The 21,479-nt window shown below is 36.8% G+C and overlaps 1 protein-coding gene across 4 annotated transcripts in view; it reads left to right on the plus strand.

The window, feature by feature from the left end:
* Positions 1–2,559: 2,559 nt before the first annotated feature.
* LOC128988628 (ephrin type-B receptor 1-B-like) overlaps positions 2,560–21,479 on the plus strand; it is a 248,739-nt gene continuing 229,819 nt past the window's right edge. For all 4 annotated transcript variants that reach the window (XM_054410093.1, XM_054410091.1, XM_054410094.1 and 1 more), the window contains exon 1: positions 2,560–3,328. The gene's annotated coding sequence lies outside the window, so the exon portion shown is untranslated. The remainder of the gene's footprint in view (positions 3,329–21,479) is intronic.

Raw genomic sequence — 21,479 nt, forward strand, 5'->3', positions numbered from 1 at the left:
TTCCCGACTGATACCGTTGATAAGTGAAGAGTTCGATTATGAAACACTCGTCAGTCGTCACTGATTCATTATGGTTCTGATAAGATAGTGCGGGAGACTTATTAGGTTATTGAGAGTAATTTGTGTTTGCCTGGCAATACATAATTCGTGTGCACTTCTTGGGAAGGGTGTGTTGTGTTCAGCAAGTTTAAAACACGAACAAAACATGCAATGGAAAGCTGGGTGATAATAATGAAGTGTAAGAGTAGTTAACAGTAATACAACACAAATTATTGTTTTTGAGCTGAAACGTTTTGTTTATAAATTACTAAATTACAAAGTGCCCATTCGATCACATAAATAACACACTAACACACTCATTAATAACACTAAAATAATAGCACATAAATAACAATTTTAACGAATTGTACCTATTTTACATTTTATAGATGCTAAAACAAAATTACTCAGTAGTTTCGCGTAGGTGTGGTCTAGAAAACTGTGATTAAAAGTTAGAAAACGAGTGAAAACATTTTTCACTTATCAGAATAATATATGAATTGTATAGAAATTAATAAATTTACATAGAGTACTAAAATGAAATCTCTAAGGGTTTGGATTAATGTGGATACTAAGCAATTAAATTACTATTGAAATATAGTTTTCTGTCGATTAGTCAATACTAATTTTTTTAAACATCAATTATCATTAAACTAAAATTTCGTTAAGATACAACAAATTTAATATTATAAGTGTTGTCTGTTTTAGTTTCAGTGAAAATATACATGACACACAACGCACAATTTTTACAATTTGTAATACAGTACTTGAAGGCAATGACGATTTATTCATGATTGATTAACACATCACTTTAACCCCACGAATATCATCTTGTTTCATCACAAAACCCCAAAATCGGATCCCTCAAAATCCCCGTTTACCATTATTTAAAAAGCAGGAGCAAAAGCAATATGGCTCGGAAGATAAGAGCCCTTACAATAGAGGGGTTAGAGTGAACTGATAGAACTAATAGAAATACAAACATTAAACTCAAAAAAGCCCCTGGAAGTTATTTTGAGCGCTGTGATAAGAACAACCTTAGCAGACGGCGTATGATTAGCGGCTATTGTAAGGGCAGCAGGGTGGATGTAGGGTAGTAAATAGATAAGATAAGGGAGACGCTGGAAATCTGATTATCATTTTGAATGAAGTGCCAACGAGCCGGACCCTCTCTCTCGCTTTACCGGAAAACGAAGGGAAATATCAAGTGTTTGGAAAATACTGTAAAATATTGTTTTGTAAAGTTTTAAATTTATCACTATGAGCGTATTTAAATTAGTTACATAATTACTGAAACACATATTTACTAATTGGTTGTGGATGCAATCAGCAGGAAAATACGTAGTATAATTCTCCAGGGGAACACACTATTGAATGGTGGTCTAACAGGTATATTTAACGTATCAATGGGTTTTGAACAGGCAATAAGATGTATGGGTGGGAAATATTGATAATATAATACATTAAGATTTTTACGAGACAATGTATGTTATACTATTATATAAATAGCTTAGGGCCTACATTTTTGTGTCTAGTGTAATTAAATGTTGAAATAAGTTTCATTTGTTCGTTTTGAAATATGAAATTAAGTTTTTGAGTAAATAGTTTGTCTATTTTGTCAGGGCGTTTGAATTTGGCTTTTGCAATACCTATAGTTAACAGGGGCTCACACTCTCATAGTATTCTTTACAGTTGAAATAGGCACCTTTGGATGGTTAAAACAACCTTCGTCAAGCTTAGCTAAATTAAGTTTTGGTTCTTAGCTAAACAATTCCAATGGTATTTCTCCATTCCGAAATTCCATAAAAAAATAATAAACAGAGATCGGGAGAGACACCTCTTTGTTCTACTTAAATTATTATTTTAATAATCAGTTGTCATTCAATCACCTTGGCTTTAGTAAAAAATCTATAATATTAAATACGAATGCATCACTAGAATGTACAATGCACTAATACATTGGATTTATTTCTACGTTTGCAAGAACGTTTGCAAGAATGAACACTTATTTTTTTGCTTTAGTGTCGCATGTTTTACTGTTGTACTTAAGACTGACTTGTGCGTTTCAAGCGTCCATGACAAAATCGATTGTATGTATTGCCTAAAGATCAATAAATCATTAAATGTCTTATGTCAAGATGAAACATAAGTTATCGTCCCACAACATTTAGGTTTTTTTCCCAACAATTATTGCACAATCTACCGAAGTACTGTATAGAACATGAAAAAAACTATTAATTTGATTACAGGTATCAAGGACAGAGTCAAAAATTTTATATAATATGTTATGACTAGAGTGATGTGATTTCACAAACAGAAAAAGTCGAATCAAGTATTTTGATTGTTGCAAGAATGACGAGAAGAGAAGCTCAGTACGAGTCCGGAATGCTCGGGTCCCTTCGAGTCCAGCTGATGAGAGCCGAAAACGCCCGATCATCGCCGGGAACTCCCGAACGTCTCAGCCCGGCTCTTGCAGTCGGCGAGTCGGCTCGACGAGCATTTCAGTCAATGAGTGTTTCTCAAACGAGTGAGGTGTGTTGTCGCCGGACTTGTTTTTCACCTGACAGAACAAGTGCGCCTATTAGTGTCACGGTGAATAAAAGTGTTTATATTAGTGCGTTTACTAGAAACATTCAGTTCGACGACCACTGTTTCCACCTACCGCGTTTCAAGCGTGCTGCTAAGTGTTCGAATCGATATCAACAAAGAATGCGTTGTGTGTATTAGTGTGAAATGGATATCTGTCCGGTTTTACTATTGACCTATAGTTTTTACACGGTAATACGTTTATTTTAGGCTAACTAATTAATTTTTTCTACGTTTTGAAAACTGGACCTGCATAGGCCTACTCCGTATAGAGTAGATCGGTACATTATGGTAAGCTAATATTGACCTAAACCAGTGTCATAAGCCTTGTAAAATCATCAATTCATCTACAAATAGGGCAAAATCACCTATTCATCTACAAATAGGTTAATAAATTTTGTAAATTTACAAACAAGTGTACGATTCTGTGATCAAGTAACTATCGATATTGCACGGATAACAAATTGTCCACAATCAGGTGGGATTTAGTGAGAAGAAGCTCCCAAAGGTTAAAACAATCCAAATAAAGCGATATAATAGTGAAGTGTGCTGGAGCCGTCCAAACCGGTTCCACAGCCTCTAGTCGTTGAACCCCATTAGATAAGTACAAACCGATCTTCGTGATAGTGCAGTGATTGTGAAGTGATTTTGTTTATCTTCTAAAACGCCAGGTTGCAGGGATCCCACATTGCTGTTTTTAAAGGTAAGACTTTCAGTGGATTCGGCTAGGTTAAGTTTATTTCGTTATGTTTGCTCATTTTATGGCAGATAATTAATTACATTTATATGGCACGAGAGTATTTTGTGCGCGTCAGGGTTTCAATGGATTTTTCATGTCGAGACCCGTTGAACCAAAACATAACCTAGCGGCTAGGATCAATACATCCAGCAGTGCGCGCTCTATAACATTAGCTTTCAAAGAGCTGAAAATCTATTTTACATTGCGATTTTGTGTATAAGCCATTTATGTTCAAGACTAGAGGCCAATTAATTATTTTTAATCTAGGTAGTATAGGCATGACGTATTAATATTACCTGTAATGAACAAGAACGAGCAGTATTCATATGGATTAAAATAAATACAGTATATACATTTTAAATTCACCTTAGGAAAAATTAAATATAAAGATATTTGTGGAATTTTTCTAACTGGGCCTGTGGTAAAATATTTAAATTTTATCTTGCAAGTCTTTTACGCAATTGTATTTACTGTACCGGTACTTTTATCGCAATTGGCCTTTGGTAAACGAATTAAACGTAATGTATTCGTCCCATTCCTCGTATTTACAATATTTAAGATAACACTTATAAGTGGCACTTAACTTAAATCGCATTTTTATTACGGAACTTAATCGTAAATTATAATTTGTGATAAGTTAGGTAATAAAAATAAACCAAACATTGGACAAAAACAAGATTTACGGCATCCATTAAATTTATCATGCTACATACTTACACTTAGCCTACAATTAATTGATAATAATACGAGATTTTATTTATTTAGTATCTATTTACTTATTACTTGTTAATTGTTATTTAGTATATAACTAGTGTCCCTGTTGCTCGAATTCGAGCAATTGCTAAGTATTAAATGCGTTATTTTAAAACAAACAACAGTCATAATTTATGGTGACTTTAAAAGATTCGACTCAAAGATTATGGAAATGATGTAGCAAACTATTAAATTAGCAAACTTATTGACTGTTTACAATTAACATATGTTCTTCTTCTCACTTTTAATTTCTGACAACAATTGGAGTTTCGTAACAATTTTCTTTTCCATGTTAATCTTATGGAGAAATACGAAACTTTAAAGGGCCCCAGGGCCTCACTCTATAATTATTTCCCTAAAAAGAAAGTTTCCTGCACAATTTCACGTTACGCTCTTTCCAATGATACCAAAAACACGTCAATCAGTCCAGTAGTTTTAGAGGAGTAATTGTCACAAAAAACCTGCTTGCGTATTAAATAAGTATTGATGATGTTCTTGCTGTTTCCACTCACTGTACTACCACTTCACTGCATGATTTTTGCCATCCACAACATTGTATATATTCTTGTAAACTGGTGTAAACCGTTGGGAAATAAATAAATAAATACGCTATGGAATCTAAGTTAAATAACGAATTTGATCACTATGGGCTATTCGGTAAAATAAAGGAGGTAAACGGACCAAACTTACTTAAACAACGCAAAAACTTACCTAGGGCCTAGCAATGAAAAGGGTTTTTTAAATAAAATTAAGAATTGGAAAGTCTTTTAGCGGCAATGGTTAGGTAATATGGGCCTACTTGCGACGGTATATTACATTTTAATATTTGTAAAATGGGGCTTATGATTTTTTTATGATTTCTCCGTTGGTAAATTTATTTTCATGCGAGGCCTGTGAAATTAATTAATTGTAACGAGAAGGTCGTTTTAAGATAAAACATATATTAAGTAGGTAGTCAGTGTAAAAACTCAAAGGAATGTTTTAAAAAGTAAACGTATTCCTATTTAAATGAGAATAGTTATTTTAAATAAATTTTATCATATGGTGTTTATTTAGGTTGGTAAAGTTATACATTTGAGGTTTCAAACTGAATTCTCTTATGGTGATAACATATTGCTGATTCCTGTAGCCTACTATTTATCGATAATATCAGCGATTGACACAATTATTTTCCTCCACTAGTGGCCTATGAGTGTGACACAGTAAGCAAGTTTGTATCTATTGGTGCGGCGTAAGCTCCTAAATTTAACTAGACTTAAGTGTTTGGCCGACCCTAATCCTCATCCGTCAGGTCGCCTATACCTCACTCGTTAGTGTGATCTTTACCAAGACAAGCCAAGGGTCCGTGAAATTGGCCAGTTTTTTTACCCCGCAGGTCCCTTAACGGCGCCAGGAGAGACAACGGGTATTTTTTTGTTTCAAGGGATGAAAGTCTGTCCCACATTTTTCAGTTTGTAGTTTTAGTCATATCAGATCTAGCTTCCCTTGCTTAGGTTTGTGCATCCGGTGATACATTACAGTAGGCCTATAACCCGTGTAGTTTATTTCACCTGAGTAGAAAATATATATTTACAATTTGTTTGGGTAGAATACAGTAGGCAGTGGTTTAGAAGCTTTTATTTTCTTTATTTTTTTAGTAACTTTTCCCCTCCATCTCTATCTGTGGCGAGGTAAAAAGGTTATCAACCAAAACACTACAGTACCGTGCCAATATACTAGTAAGCATTATTGAAACTAAATGGCTGTTGTAAAAAAATTCATCTTGGTTAGGCAAGAAGGTGGTCCATAAAGATTTGTAGGCCTGTATTACGTTGTACAATTGTATAATCTTTTTAATTTTTAAGCAGCAAGATTATTTCGACGGTTTTTTATTATAAGCTGAAATGCAGCGTTGCAGTTAGTTATCGGTCCAGTTCAAACTAACTAACCTAAGCAGCAAGAATATTCAACGGTGTTTTATTGTAAGCTGATATGCAGCGTTGCAGTTAGTTATCGGTCCAGTTCAAACTAACCTTTTAAGCTGCAAGAATATTTCAATGGTGTTTTATTGTACGCTGAAATGCAGCGTTGCAGTTAGTTATCGGTCCAGTTCAAACTAACCTAAGCAGCAAGAATATTCAACGGTGTTTTAGTGTAAGCTGAAATGCGGCGTTGCAGTTAGTTATCGGTCCAGTTCAAACTAACCTAAGCAGCAAGAATATTCAATGGTGTTTTATTGTAAGCTGAAATGCAGCGTTGCAGTTAGTTATCGGTCCAGTTCAAACTAACCTAAGCAGCAAGAATATTCTACGGTGTTTTATTGTAAGCTGAAATGCAGCGTTGCAGTTCGTTATCGGTCCAGTTCAAACTAACCTAAGCAGCAAGAATATTTCAACGGTGTTTTGTTGTAAGCTGAAATGCAACGTTGCAGTTAGTTATCGGACCAATTTAAACTAACCTAAGCAGCAAGAATATTCAACGGTGTTTTATTGTAAGCTGAATTGCAGCGTTGCAGTTAGTTATCGGTCCAGTTCAAACTAACCTAAGCAGCAAGAATATTCAACGGTGTTTTATTGTAAGCTGATATGCAGCGTTGCAGTTAGTTATCGGTCCAGTTCAAACTAACCTTTTAAGCTGCAAGAATATTTCAATGGTGTTTTATTGTACGCTGAAATGCAGCGTTGCAGTTAGTTATCGGTCCAGTTCAAACTAACCTAAGCAGCAAGAATATTCAACGGTGTTTTAGTGTAAGCTGAAATGCGGCGTTGCAGTTAGTTATCGGTCCAGTTTAAACTAACCTAAGCAGCAAGAATATTCAACGGTGTTTTATTGTAAGCTGAAATGCAGCGATGTAGTTAGTTATCGGTCCAGTCAAACTAACCTAAGCAGCAAGAATATTCAACGGTGTTTTATTGTAAGCTGAAATGCAGCGTTGCAGTTAGTTATCGGTCCAGTTCAAACTAACCTAAGCAGCAAGAATATTCAACGGTGTTTTGTTGTAAGCTGAAATGCAGCGTTGCAGTTATCGGTCCAGTTCAAACTAACCTAAGCAGCAAGAATATTCAACGGTGTTTTATTGTAAGCTGAAATGCAGCGTTGCAGTTATCGGTCCAGTTCAAACTAACCTAAGCGCAAGAATATTCAACGGTGTTTTATTGTAAGCTGAAATGCAGCGTTGCAGTTAGTTATCGGTCCAGTTCAAACTAACCTAAGCAGCAAGAATATTCAACGGTGTTTGATTGTAAGCTGAAATGCAGCGTTGCAGTTATCGGTCGAGCAGTTCAATTTGTATCGGGTCACCAGTTCGTGAAACGTTCTCCAGAAGAGATGAGAGATATTGTGAGCGCAGAAGTGCACGAACATTGCAGTATCTCTAGCTCTGGTACATGCAGTGCGATGCCAATTATTGTGTATTTACGAAATATCTTGGCTAATTGGATTTGGGTCTGAAACACGTGGATCGTTCTTTGGGTGTTTTTTGCATAGCGTTATTCGGTGTTATGTAAATGTAAATTGCAAGAAAAATGTTTATTTACCACACAAATACGCCATTTTTATGTAATGGTTAACCTGTAGTTTGAATTTTCTATAAATTAGGGCTAGGTTGAGGTTTCTGGAGTAAAATTACGATAGTTGTTGGGTCTTTAGGAATATGAAGTTTACCATCATTCGACATTTGGTATCTTAGACATCAGAAGATTTAAATTAATTGTGTATAGATTTTATCGTAGATTATATGAAAAATTATAGAGTTTAGAACATATTTAACTGAGAAACCAGTATTTGTAAGTTTCTGTTCACATTTAGCAATGAGTTTGACCACGATCTGTACAAGTCATTCCGTTTGGATATTATTGTCATAGAGATGATAGGTAAACGCGTACCGGTAGTTGAATTTATTTAGTTTGCATTAAGTTTCAGAAAAGCCGCAACGGACTACTCTTCTTTACAAGGTGAAGCTATTTTTCAAGAATATATATCACCTAGGCTGATTTGCATTCAAAAAGTAAATTGTCCTAGGGCCAGGTCGTGCCGCCACATAACAGTATAGGCTGAGTTGTGTAGTCGTGCGGCGGGCGGCAGGCGGCGCTGAGACGCCCTGGGCTGTACGGCGAACGATGACAAAGTCGTAAGACGCAGGGTATAGTGCCCGAGATCCGGCACGAAGGACCATTGAAATATGCGGATTGAGATTGTGAGGTTATTTAGACATATGTGGAAGTAGGTAGATGAGTATATTGTGCTCCCCTAGTGACCAGAAGGTTGCTGGTTCGATCCTGAGAAAAGAAGCTATTTTATTGGTTCTAGCCTGGACCCAGTTGTCTTTGACCATTTGGCTTACTAGGTTTAGGATAAAGAAGTAGCCAAAATGTTTCAGTTTACAAGGCTGTCATATCATTCAACACTCCTTCACTTATATAGGCCCTACATCTTGAATACACACTAAAATACACTGGTGCATGGCTTCGTAAAAATATAATCTATCTGTAACTACCTACATTGCAAGAAGAGGATAGTGGGAAAAATATTGTCGTATGGAAGGTAGTTTATGCTACTATTTCTAACAATGTGTTTACGGTCGTTGAATTTGTTTAGTGAAACTTGCTTTGGTAAACCATCCGTTTGAGCAGCAATGGAATTATCAAGGTTGACACCTTACATCGAAACTTCATTGTTTGTACCTGACCATGTAATATAAATCGTGTTCGTGCATAAACAAAACCCCGAATAAGCTGAAAAAAATATTGGTGATATAGGTAGGTACCGGATCTCTTCTCTCTAAATCGTCCTATCAGCCGAATTACTCAAAGAGAACCGTATGCTCAATCCCTACTATATATTTTTTTATCGGTCATGTACTCATGTACACCCAAATCATAATTCTTACAACATTGCGGTCTATTAACTGGACCGATTGAATAATACTGATACTTGCTAGGTACCTTCACAAACAGTCAAACAAATGCAAAATTTATGTTAGAAGGTGAGTTTAGGCAATATCCAATGCAATCTTGTATGTTTCCTGTGCTTGTAGTGAGGAAAATCGCCCAGACTTGGGCACCCGTTTGAGTTCTGATCAGTGTAGATTTGACGCCAAAAGCGTGTGACGTGTTCGCATGTCGTCTTCGACAGCTAATAGCTCTATCAACACAATTGTGACGAGTGCGGGAGTATGGCACGAACACTCTGTCAGACCCTCCCACTTTTTCATGTTCGTGATTCATATGTTTTAATTGGGTTTTTTTAATCTTCAATGCGTTTGCAAAGTGTGTAAGTATGCATCAAGCGTATGTAAAGGGAATATGAACCCTATGCCTTCTTTTAAGTAGTTTTTCGTTCGGGAAATTTATAGAAGTGTTCATCAATGTGAAGAGGGTTTAAAGTTACGGTGGTACAAATTAGTCTAGAGTTTGGTGATCGCTTATGTTATGTTTGAATATTTCTAAACAAAAGGTAGCCTATTTAACATTATCCATACCATATGTTTACCATACGACACGATCAAAATTACAGCAGCCTAATTCATTTTACAACACATGTTGATTCGTTACGTTTTGTAAACAACAGCGTTTTCCTAAAAGGTCCTGGGTGCCAGCAATTGAATTTAAAAGTCGGAAAATTGTCTTTGAATCTTAGTCTTCCTCATAAGTAACTAAAATCACATAGGTACTTGCTAAAACAGGGCCAATAATATTTTCTTGCTATCACTTTTCTTGCAAGAAACCCCTACCAAAATAAGAGAGGCTACAACAAACGAAACGAGTCATCGTTTTGTTATCTTATCAACTTCCAAGCGTAGTAATTACCGTTTAAATGAGAGCCGTCTTCCACTAGAATTGTTCGAGATAAAATTAATCGTTATACAAATGCGCTCGCCCCGTTTCTTGGCCTTTCTAACTTAACTATGAAATTCTAAATGATATTACTACTATTATGTTTTGAACTTCGAATGTTAGCTAGGCTTTCAACTAAAATGAATTGTTTTAATATTTCAAACAGTAAAAATTAGTGCTTGAATGCAATGTAAAAATATTTGTTATTGCATTTATAACCACTTAATACTGCTATTCTGGGTTGAATCTAGTTAAATTTTCATTTTAATTAAAATATCGATCGTGGACTCTGAAAAAGTTACCTCAGATACCAGCTGTAGCAGAATTTCGGTCATGTCCTGCTATGTTACAAGTTTGAGTTCGGAACAATGAACACAAACGGATTAAGCGATCAAGTGTGTCACTGTTGATATTTAGTTTCCCCCTCTTAAGTTGTTTTAAAAACTTTAATGTCCTTCGAAATAACTGAAAGTATTTTAACACAGTTTGTATCAACCATCGATTATTTTGAAAATAATAAAAAGTTGACTTGCATTATTGTCGTAGTAAGAATGGAAAGTGAGCGTCAAGATCCTGCAAGGGCAATATGTCTACTTTACACAAGTGTGTTTATTGGCAACGTCAGGTGATAAACAAACAGATAAGATATGCAAACCAAGGATCATGTGTACAGTCGAGGATTATAGTGTTGGCACCTGCACGATGCATACTGCCTACTACAAGGACGATGTCACAAGATACGGCGAAGGCTGTGCTAGACTCAACGTATGACGAGGTGTGTAATGATAATGTATATGGGCCAATCCAATCCAGTCCGATACAGTAGTTGCGACACCGTTTACGGAACCACGCCCAGGACCGGACTCAACTGGGTTACACAGATGGTAAGTGATAACAATAAATCGGACCGATCATTTGTTTTTAATTAATCGTTTCCGATTTGCATACAGACGAAATTAATTGATTGGGTCTAGGGTTTATAAGAGGAAAATGGGATTCGGGTTGGACCGGTGACGTAAGGGTTAAATGTTATGGGTTGCTGCGTAGTCTATCAGCCGAGTTGTATTGAATTTTAGCAGATGTTATAAACACGGTTATGTTAATGGGTTGCAAAATATTTATTAAATATTCGTTAGAACGTAAACATCAGGGTAGCTTAATTTTTTTGACCATAAAATATTAAATGAAGTCGGCAAGTAGAAGTGTAGTTACGGATATAAAATGAAATTGGAAGTTCACTGCATTAAGTCATAAACTGCTAGAGGTAACGCTTTGAAAATAGTAATTACTGTTCGTGTTATTAGATCTACACTCGTGTTCCTGGAAACGTTTACAATTGTTCGTAAAATAACGAAATCATTTATGTGTCTTCCATTCTGCGATACGTAGTTTACGTGTAAACTTATCTCCTTATGGCTTTGGGTAAAGTGTCAGTTTTGAGTGGAAATATCCACTGTGTTTTCGAAGTGATGTCTGTGTTGGATATAGAGCTACAGACTACGGTGGCCCGATTTGATCACAATTATCAATTTGGGGACGCCACCTATGTACGTATTTAAACTCAAAATGAGTGAAGGACGAGTGTAGAAAGGAGTTTTATGCCTTTTGTAGCTTTGTTACTGACTAAGAATAACTGTTATGTGGGTTTCAATCGACGGTATCTTCAGGAGTTCTTTTTGTTTTACATGGTGTTTTCCCGTTCAACCCCGCAAAAATGAAAACCCCTAGACCATTTTTTGCCGGAATAAATCCTACATGCCTAAGGAAATATTTCAGTAAATCTGATCACGCAAAAGGAAATTCGCTTAGTCTGCAGGTTTGCTGCGACAGGGGGATTTTTAACAGAAACTAAACTATTACCCGATTTACCTATCAGACGTTTATTCGCCTTCCATACGTCTCCTGAGTGTTCTGTAGGTTGAGATGAAGAGGGTGTTCTGAGTGTTCTGTAGGTTGAGATGAAGTGGGTGTTCTCATTGTTTTGTAGGTTGAGATGAAGATGCTGTTCTTAGTGTTCTATAGGTTGAGATGAAGAGGGTGTTCTCATTGTTTTGTAGGTTGAGATGAAGATGTTGTTCTTAGTGTTCTATAGGTTGAGATGAAGAGGGTGTTCTCAGTGTTCTATAGGTAGAGATGAAGAGGATGTTCTTATTGTTTTTTAAGGTTGATATGAAGATGCTGTTCTTAGTGTTCTATAGGTTGAGATGAAAAGGGTGTTCTCAGTGTTCTGTAGGTTGAGATGAAGAGGGTGTTCTCAGTGTTCTGTAGGTTGAGATGAAGAGGGTGTTCTCAATGTTCTGTAGGTTGAGATGAAGAGGGTGTTCCCAGTGTTCTGTAGGTTAAGATGAAGAGGGTGTTCTCAGTGTTCTGTAGGTTGAGATGAAGAGGGTGTTCTCAATGTTCTCCCCAAACACGACGAGGTCAGCTCTTTAACCTCCCATGCAAATCGCTCGGTCAGAACTGGTTTGACTGCATCCAAATTAGTACTCTTCGTGAAAAATATTGTTTGTATTTGGAAGAGTTATGCGCGTGCGGATTTTCTATTTGTAGAGCTGTCAAATTATTGCTTAAAAGTTTATCGCGTGTGGTTTATTTATTAAAATTTAATTTGTCCGCGCGGGGACTGAGCGGCGGACAGGCCAATAACCTCGCGTCACTGTAGTGTCATGGTTGTATGACAGCCGCGGAGCCAAGATGTGGCTTTACCTCGCGGGGATTTCATGCGGGGATTTCGTGGTGTAGACATGTTTAATAATTGCCGATTATTTTATAAAGATATTCACCATTTAATTGGTTTCTAAAATATTTACTATTTCAACATCGATTTAAAATCAAATTGTAACTATCAAATAGGCCTACTGTAGGTGGAAAATGAAACATAAAAGATCTACACTAAATTTGTTGACCGATCTACACTTAATTTTTTAACCAGTTTCCGTAATAGGCTATAATATATGTAAATACATAATTACTACACTATCCTGAATTGCAATTCGCGATTTGTTAAGATTACTTTGTAGAAATTGATCAAGTACAGCGCTCTCCGAAAGTAGAAAACGCAGTTTCTGCTGTTATTTGGAATATTTTAATATCATCACCTCAACACAAATCCTAGGTGTTGTGGCATGATGATTGAAATAAAGTTCACGTGTGGTTGACGGGATTTGAACCCGTGACCTCAAAAACTGAAGTGCTCTTAACTAGACCAGCTCGCTATCCTAGACAGACCGGCGTCAGTTTTGGCGGGAGTCGGTGTTACATTTGGCGCGACTGGTGGTTACAATAGCAGGGTAGGGTGAGGAGTACTTGGCTATAGTTTCCCAGTTTCGACAATCGTTCTGCCTCATAAAACCTGTAATCAAACATCGGTTGTGTCGCGCCATATGCGGGGGAGCCAGCCAACTGCCAACCCCCCAACCCACAATAGTGCGGGGGGTGGCTGGCTCAATGAGATAAAAAGCTAATAATCAACTTGGAAAAGAATGAAAGGCTAGAACCTCACCGAGTTGAATCAGCAGGAAATATTGGCCTTGAAAGGGCAGCCTGAAGGGTTAATGGGGTCTATGCTTGAATACTGAATATTCATTTATGGGCTACTTAAATGTGGTTGGATACGTTGGAAAATAATGGTTTTGTTACGTGTTGTTAAATGGGAAACTCGGTAAATTACGAAAGTTCTTGAGACAAATATGTTCAATGATAAATCTTTTAACAGCATCGCACACAAAACTGCATATTTTGAGCTTAAAACTAATTAAGAATGGAATGAAATATTTGTGTGGCTTTGTTACTAAGATTGCCTTTTTTTAACAGTTAGTAATTATCATGCTAAAAGTCTAATAATCAAAGATAGGTGAAACCAGTTATGAACCTTCGTAAAAGTTCTCACTTTAGTCAGGATCGAACCGGTGACATTTGAATACCCTTAAGGTGAGCACTACCCCAACTCAACTGAGATAATATTATTAACCCTCTCGACACATTCCACCAACGCCAGTTTTGTGTAAAGATTTTTGTGGAAAGTGAAATCATAGTCATTCTACTTGGTTCGAATAAACTAACACAGTGATCTAGGAAATTCTATGAAAATCGCACAAAGATATCAATCCATCCATTCCGAATTACAATACAGTTTTTGTATCTTTTGTCACATACGCATTAATCTATTGACGAGACCAGCACTATGCACTATACAAGGAATGTATAGGAATTTCTCAGTGTATTCCTGTAGAAGTTCCCAGTTTCCCGGGTTCTCCCTAGGGACCTGGGGCTGGAAGTGATTCCCCTGACAATCGGCTTCCTGAGATGAACCTAATCTCCCCGAGTGTGTTCTCAAGGGGAACGTAAGCCTAGACCTTTACTGCTTTGGTGATTGAAGGTGTCGTGTACTATTTTGAAATCTTCTGACTTCTCTGTATCTGGGTTGTCCTGATAATTTTGGATCGTAACATTTATATCAAAAGGTAGCCTACAGTGCTTGTAAATTGTCATAATTTGGCTCCATACGAATGAAATAACTACAGGTTGTTGTATTCACATCTCATCAGAAAAATGGGATCGATAAAATTTAGGTGTTAGTTTGTAGGCTATTGTTAATGAAATAGTGAAATCAAATTGAATAATTAAATGTGGTAAAGTAGTGTAGTAAAGTATTTTTTTAGGGGTAGTAAAAACTTCAATTAGACCCTAATATGCTTTCCGGTTGATTGAAGATTTGAAGCCCTCCCTACTTATTGAATATTTCTCAACTCCTAAATAATCGTATCCATCCTACTTGATATAGATTGTAACTGTACAAAGTCCAATGCTTTAAAAAGGATATAAGGCCTACACATTAGTTAACTCGTAAGATTTTATTTACGCAAATAAAAGAAGAATTTGAAGAAGGGAAGAATTTCAGTTTGAAGAACACAAGTCTCCTTGGAACAATTAATTCGTGTCGCATAAACTGTTTATTTGCAGTAGTTAAGCTAAATGGTATTATAAAAAGAACTAATTTAAATTCTCTGTGTCACACTTTTAAAATTAAGTTGATAAAAACACGAAACCAAAGTAAAAGTTATGTCATCGACATTGGTTTTTGTTCAAAATTACGCCTAATTTTTTTATAAATTACAATGAAAATCTGTAGTGGTTGATTCAGAATAAAAAAAACCCTTATGTTTGAATATTTAGGATCGGAATATTTTTTTAGCAGTCCCTCTTGATGTGGAATTTCAATGTAATATTAAAAGAAGCTAAGGTAGATTCTGCAGTCAGTTCCAGTTTTCCCAGGTCCACACTGAGTAGGATCAGCTGATTAGCTCAAATGCGGATTTAGGACTCCATTAAACACACAAATTACAGCGAGATCCAATCTAGCCGTCCATCTTGGTCCGGAGTGGTGTAAAGTATGGTTGACCCACGCAAACTCAAATTTGGCCAGAAACATTAAAGGAGACGCCTCTTCCAGCGTTTTATCACCTCGACCCAAAACAGTGATTAATTACGTTTGAGACTGCAATTGGAGCAAGTTGGTTGTGAAATATAAATCGCTACTGTGGAGGACTCGATGGTAGTTTGTGGAATGATAATGCTCTGTCTATAACTACGTATACTTTACACAATTATGATCGTGCTAGTTTGAGTTGGTTATGAAATGGATTTGCTGTAGATACTTAAACTTTATGCTTCGAGGCTAAGCAAAATTACTCGTAATCTTGTAAATACAAAAATCATTTAAATACAATTTTATGACATAAAAAGATATGTTTTAAGTTTTTGAAAGTAATTTTTCAACGTCTATGAACTCATGAACATTACTGTACGTCTTTAAATACAAGTTTTTAATATTTAGTGTATAGCCTAGTCTTTCTTATTTTTAAGTTAGTGTAATACACCTTTAGATAGAGATTTAGTTTTATTTTAAGTTTCTGTGGCCACTGACTGATAGGATCAAATTCACCATGTATAGGAAAGTAAATCGATTTCAAGTACCCACACATACTTTTTTCATAAGGAGTTTACAAAACAATGACATAGATAGTTTTAAGTTGATACTGTCGTGGTTTGGTTTTGACAAACAAATTAGTTGAGATTAAGAAGCAACTGTTAGGCTATACATTTGCAAATTGATACAACTGTTTTGTCATATCAAGTAAATATAAGATAACTAATTAATTCACCAGGAATTCCAGGGGCTTCACGGGTGTAAGCTACAATGAATATACACATAAAGGTGATAACGGTATCTGTAGACATTAAACCTTACAGTGGGACCGACGTTTATTGCTTCAATAACGCCGTACAACTGGCTGTCTCTATGTTACAACTGGCGTCCATAGGTGGGGAAAACAAGTAGAAATACAAATCAAAATATTGAATTTTGTACCTGTGTATTATAACACAGACTGTAATATAGATTAGGATACTCCCCAAATGATGTGAAAGACAATATTTTTGTAGCGCTACGACAATCCAATCTTCATCAGACCCATTAGGAGTATGTCGAGAATAAGGTGTCGTTCTACCTATACTATTAGTCACCTTACTTCAATTAATTTATCTTAACCAAATTGAAAGGAAACGATATCTTTTCGTTATAGGCCTACACTTGATATAAGTTGTAATGGTTGTCAATAAGCTGGTAGCTGGACTGACAGATGTAAAATGGATGCTCGTTTATCCAAGCATGTGTATATTTTGTATTATGTTTTACTACGTCGAATATTTTTGGCAAGTGATCTTCTACGTAGTTAAAGATTTTGTGTTGGCTTATATTAAAGCTAATCTAAAATACCAGTATACATTTTGCTTCCACGCATTAAGTTTGATCTTTTCCTAAAGTCACCTGACAAAAAGAGTGCGGCAAAAATAAGTAAATCCAACAATTAGCAACTTTACGTACTATAATCCGTGCAAGGAAACCCTGTCAGGTGACTGTAGAAAAATAACTTAAGCAAATAATTGCAACAAAATATTTTCTGCAGGTCGATAGAGGTGTGATGTTTCCTTCAGCATCCAAAAGTCAATGGTGAGGTATGTTTCATACAAACGTGACGTCAGCATAACCGTACTGATCACATTGCTGCTGTAGTCTGCTGCTCCATGCAGTGTGGCGGAGAAAGAGCTAATTGCCGAGTAGGCGCGGGACAATGTACTGCGTCGATTGATTGGGCGTTAATCAGGGTCCGGTAAACAATACCAACAAATTGCGAGAGATCGTGTGCCTCCCACACGCCGCTCCACGCCGCAGGTCCTGGCCGCGCTTCACACCATGGCGATGCTACGAAAGGCGTTGCTCCGAAAATGTACCTTTCGGAACAATGCTTTGGTCGCATGTTATTTTCGAATCAGCGTCTTTCGGAGTGGTTAGCTATGTATGTTATTTCGGAGCAGTGCATTAGACTGGCAATATTTTTCGGAAAATGCATTGGCCGCATAAAGTTTTAAAATCACTACCTTTCGAAGCAGTGCCTTTCTGAGGAATTCCCTCTGAGCAAAGCAAAGATGCACACCACTAAATAGTGCTCAAGTTGCTGCCAAGTACTAATTCTTGTACCAAATACATTTAATATCATTGACTATATACCATAATATCCAGTTTTGTCTGATGCGCGTTAAAATAAGTTAGAAAATGGTAACACTGGTTGTGCACATTTTTATGATTTGATTCTCAAATGTTTTGTGTGGTTTTGTATTTTATAAACACATGGAAGTGTGCTGTATTACTATTAACATTTTTGTTGGTAATTGCAATAGTGAAATTGTTTAGAGAAATAAGGTTCAGAAAGGATAAGGATATAGTTCGTTTTTAGATTCTAAAGATATTCAGTTAACATCTCGATTTTTAATCTTTAGGTTAGACCACTGCAACCGAAACACGTTTTGCTACTTCTTATACACGCGATAAAATATATTTTCTCAGAAACCTCGTCCAGTAAAATAGCCGAAACTGGCAGAAACAAAGACATTAAACCATCAGCGCCAGAGGTTCGCCGGATGTTGTAGTTTTATTACAGTTATTTATTAATTTATTTGTGTTGGTGTCGGGTCCATAAAGAGCGCCGGGGGGTCGACTCTTCTGTTTATATTCCTACAATTGATTCAACCCCGGCCAACGCTCGCCCGTGTCTTCAGTTTGTTTACTTTTATTATTGAAGAACCTCAAAGCATGTGGTGGTCCCTGAATGCCTGGGAAATTGCGGGATACAACTGACAGAGGGTAATTGAATATAGAGTTTGGTAAATAACAACCGTTAGATTTGTTAAATTTACAATCTTCAGAAGAGGACGACAATCGTGTATCTTGTACAGCCTGAAGATGGCACCAGCACAAATTTGGTACCGAAACTAGTCGCTGTAAGCTATGTTATGTGTCATAAAGCTATATGTATTGGTAATCCGGAGGCTGTAACTCCAACATTAAAATAACCTCGTGTTAAAAACTGGGCTTAAATTTTAGAATGAGGGCAAACATTCGTTTAAGTAAAGTAGAAAGAAAATTTGAAAATTGATTATGTTCTCATGAATGGTTAAAATCTCAAATGGTTAGCACCTGTATATTTGAAACACTTGGGTTTGAGAACATTCCAAACTGCACACTTAACCTACCGCCAATTCCCGACATACCCGAAAAATTACACAGACAATAACAATTTTCAAACCCTTCATATCTATCATAGTGTCTACCTTTGATCCCCTTTAAACACTTAATCGCCCGTCCTCGTACGGTCCTAAACGATTTAATTTTTATTTACATAAACACATCCGTCGGTGAAATGCCAGTTATTAGCCGGTGAAATACCCGTCCTAATGCCAGAATGTTTTCGATTTCCTAGAAGCGTCTGCGCCGCTCGTGTGGGAAGGCATCATTTGCCCTCATTATGTCATTAGGCCAGATACAATAAAGCGCCCGCGGCCAAATATGGTCTACCTGGTGCAATTATACACTTCAGATTTTTATCCAGAACCCGGCAATTAGCTTTAATTTGCGCCCCTCGATTCCAAATGAAGTGGGAATCGGAGCAGTCGGATAAATATAGTCGATCGCCGATGCCGCCCCCGGCTGGATGCTCGCGCTGGGGGCCAGCGGCGGTGTGCGTCGGACACGCAATTTGAGGGCCCCATGTACAGGGCCCCGGGCCCCTCGCTACTGCAGTGGGAACGTACACCTGCAGTCCAGACAGGGAAATATTCAACATGGGGGAGTAAACGATCGTCCACAGAGTACATGTTTGTGGTTGAATTTGGTGGATAATTGGTTTTTGTTGTAAACACATGGGCTACACTTTGAATTAGGGGAAACAATCCTTCTTGCAAATATACGCTCAAACTCACTTGGAAATAATTACACGCCTTTAAAAAATTAAAAAATTTTGTTATAAATTAGTAATTCAATTGTTCGTATTTTAAATTAAGGCACATTTACAGAATAACGAGCTACAAACTGGCTGCAATAAAAATATCAATTAATTATCATTCCTTATAAAAAAAAAGAATTTGATCACTGTTACGGTATGGTACAAACGAATGAAATTTTCTAATCGAGCGTACTAAACAGTATTGCAAGTATTTAACACAGGGACACGATCAAAATCTCTGTCTTATTATGACCAAAGTAGTGTAGAATGGGATTAGAAGCCTTGTGTAGCTTACTGACTGAGATCAGATGTTTTAGCAGGCCCATTTACTAATAGTAAAGTTATCAATGATTATTAGGTTCAGTATCGGTCCACCGAAAAGCTCCTGAATATATTTTGAATATCGAAACTGTTTTCTATAAGCTTTGTGAGCTCCATAACCACTTAGCTACATATCTTCGGGTAGCCCAACTGTCGTATTTCCGAATAATCGGCCTCCCAAAGACGAACGACGTCGATTCACAAGGAATTCTAAACTAGGATTTTTTGTCAGAAATGTTCGGTGGCCCAATCAACATTGTCTCGTAATTAACAGCTTCCTAGGGCTCCGCCACCCAGACAGTCGTTATCTCCTACCTTTGATGAGATCTCGACCTCCCGAACTATTCCTGGTGTTACCCGCATTTCGGAAGCCTCGTTTCAAAGAGATTATCTTTACGTTATCAGCCCTCTTTTTAGCCTGGACGAGACTTCACAAACCTCCATTAGTGAGAAGGATAAGGGGATGAAATGGGACAATAAATTAGACTTATGATGAGATCAAAGATAGCTTTACACAAACAAACGGAGTTTTGTGGTGCAATATTTTGATTATTGTGTCTTTTGAACGTTGACACTTTTTATAGTATTTCAAATACTAGTTTATCGTGGTTTCTGCAATTGATCCATGTTTATCCTGTGTTTCGAAATATTCCTCCAAGGAATACACTAGTGTAATGAAACGATGAATTAGGGTTTCGTGTATTTTGATGAGATCAAGATTGCTTTACACATCAAACTGGTTTTAGTGCAATATTTTGTTGTTAACTATGTCTTTTGAATGTAAAATATTACTGTAGCGTCTATGTTATTATCCAAGTATTACCAAAAACACAATTATATTCCTAATAAACAAGTTTCGACACATTCCTCCTTGTAACCATTGTTTACAAGGAGTTTATTGTGGTTTCTGTTTCTCGTTGTGTGGGTAAACATGTTTGTTGGAACAACTGTACATGTCTGCAGTGATTTTATACTTTGCAACAGCATAATAGAGATAAACTGTAGTCTCTTAATTTTGTCGAACACGCATTAATTAAGTTGTTACGCAGCTTTGACTAAAAACAAAATTGTAATAATCTGTCAGATTGTTTTGAACAAAATGTGTCGAGTCTTAAATTGACCACTCGGAGACTGAGGACTTTTTGCAAGATAATCTGTTCGAGCACGAGTCCGGAGGAAGTGCTGCAAGATGCGCGGATGGAGGAAACTATTAGCCATAACACTTGTCGGAGGAAGGCCAGTGTATGATTAGCGGGATCCGAGCGTGAAATTGAAGGTCGGGATGACCGTTATGTAGGACAGCCACAGAGTAAGTACCGTATACCCATCGTGGTACGTAGACCCATTGACCTGCTGAGGGTAGGGCAACTGGCCACCGTGGTGTTATGTGGTCTTGTCATTTTGAGCTACCGGTGTACTAGAGGATTTCAGTTCATGATACAGTTATAGTATTTTCCGCAAGTATAGTGTTTAAGTAGAAAATTCAAGGTACGAGCTTTGTGTATTACCCGTCTGAGAGGTTATGATTTCTTTTATCGCCACTGATTGTGATGCAACGAGTCATTGTCCATCCACTTATTCATTGTATAATCAATTAAATTGGTTTTAACATTTGATAAGTTGTCGTTCGAAGCGTTTCAATTTTACTTCTTTTCTCTCGATCCTTGAACTTGAACCTAATTGGTCCACACTTTAACTATAAACTAAAAAAAAAACAAAAAAAAACAATGCTGTTAATCAAGTAAACAATACTGTTAAGTGAATCTTTTTAATTCTAAGAACTGAATTGAAAAGGCTAGTTTTAGTAAATATACTTGGTACCAGTTAACAAGGTTCACCCTAGTTTGATACAGTTTACTCTGTTTATTCGTAGCTTACAGTCAACCA

The sequence above is a fragment of the Macrosteles quadrilineatus genome, unplaced genomic scaffold (assembly GCF_028750875.1).
Source record: "Macrosteles quadrilineatus isolate MER2022 unplaced genomic scaffold, UCM_ALF_1.0 Scaffold_3__2_contigs__length_128488019, whole genome shotgun sequence".
NCBI lineage: Eukaryota > Metazoa > Arthropoda > Insecta > Hemiptera > Cicadellidae > Macrosteles > Macrosteles quadrilineatus.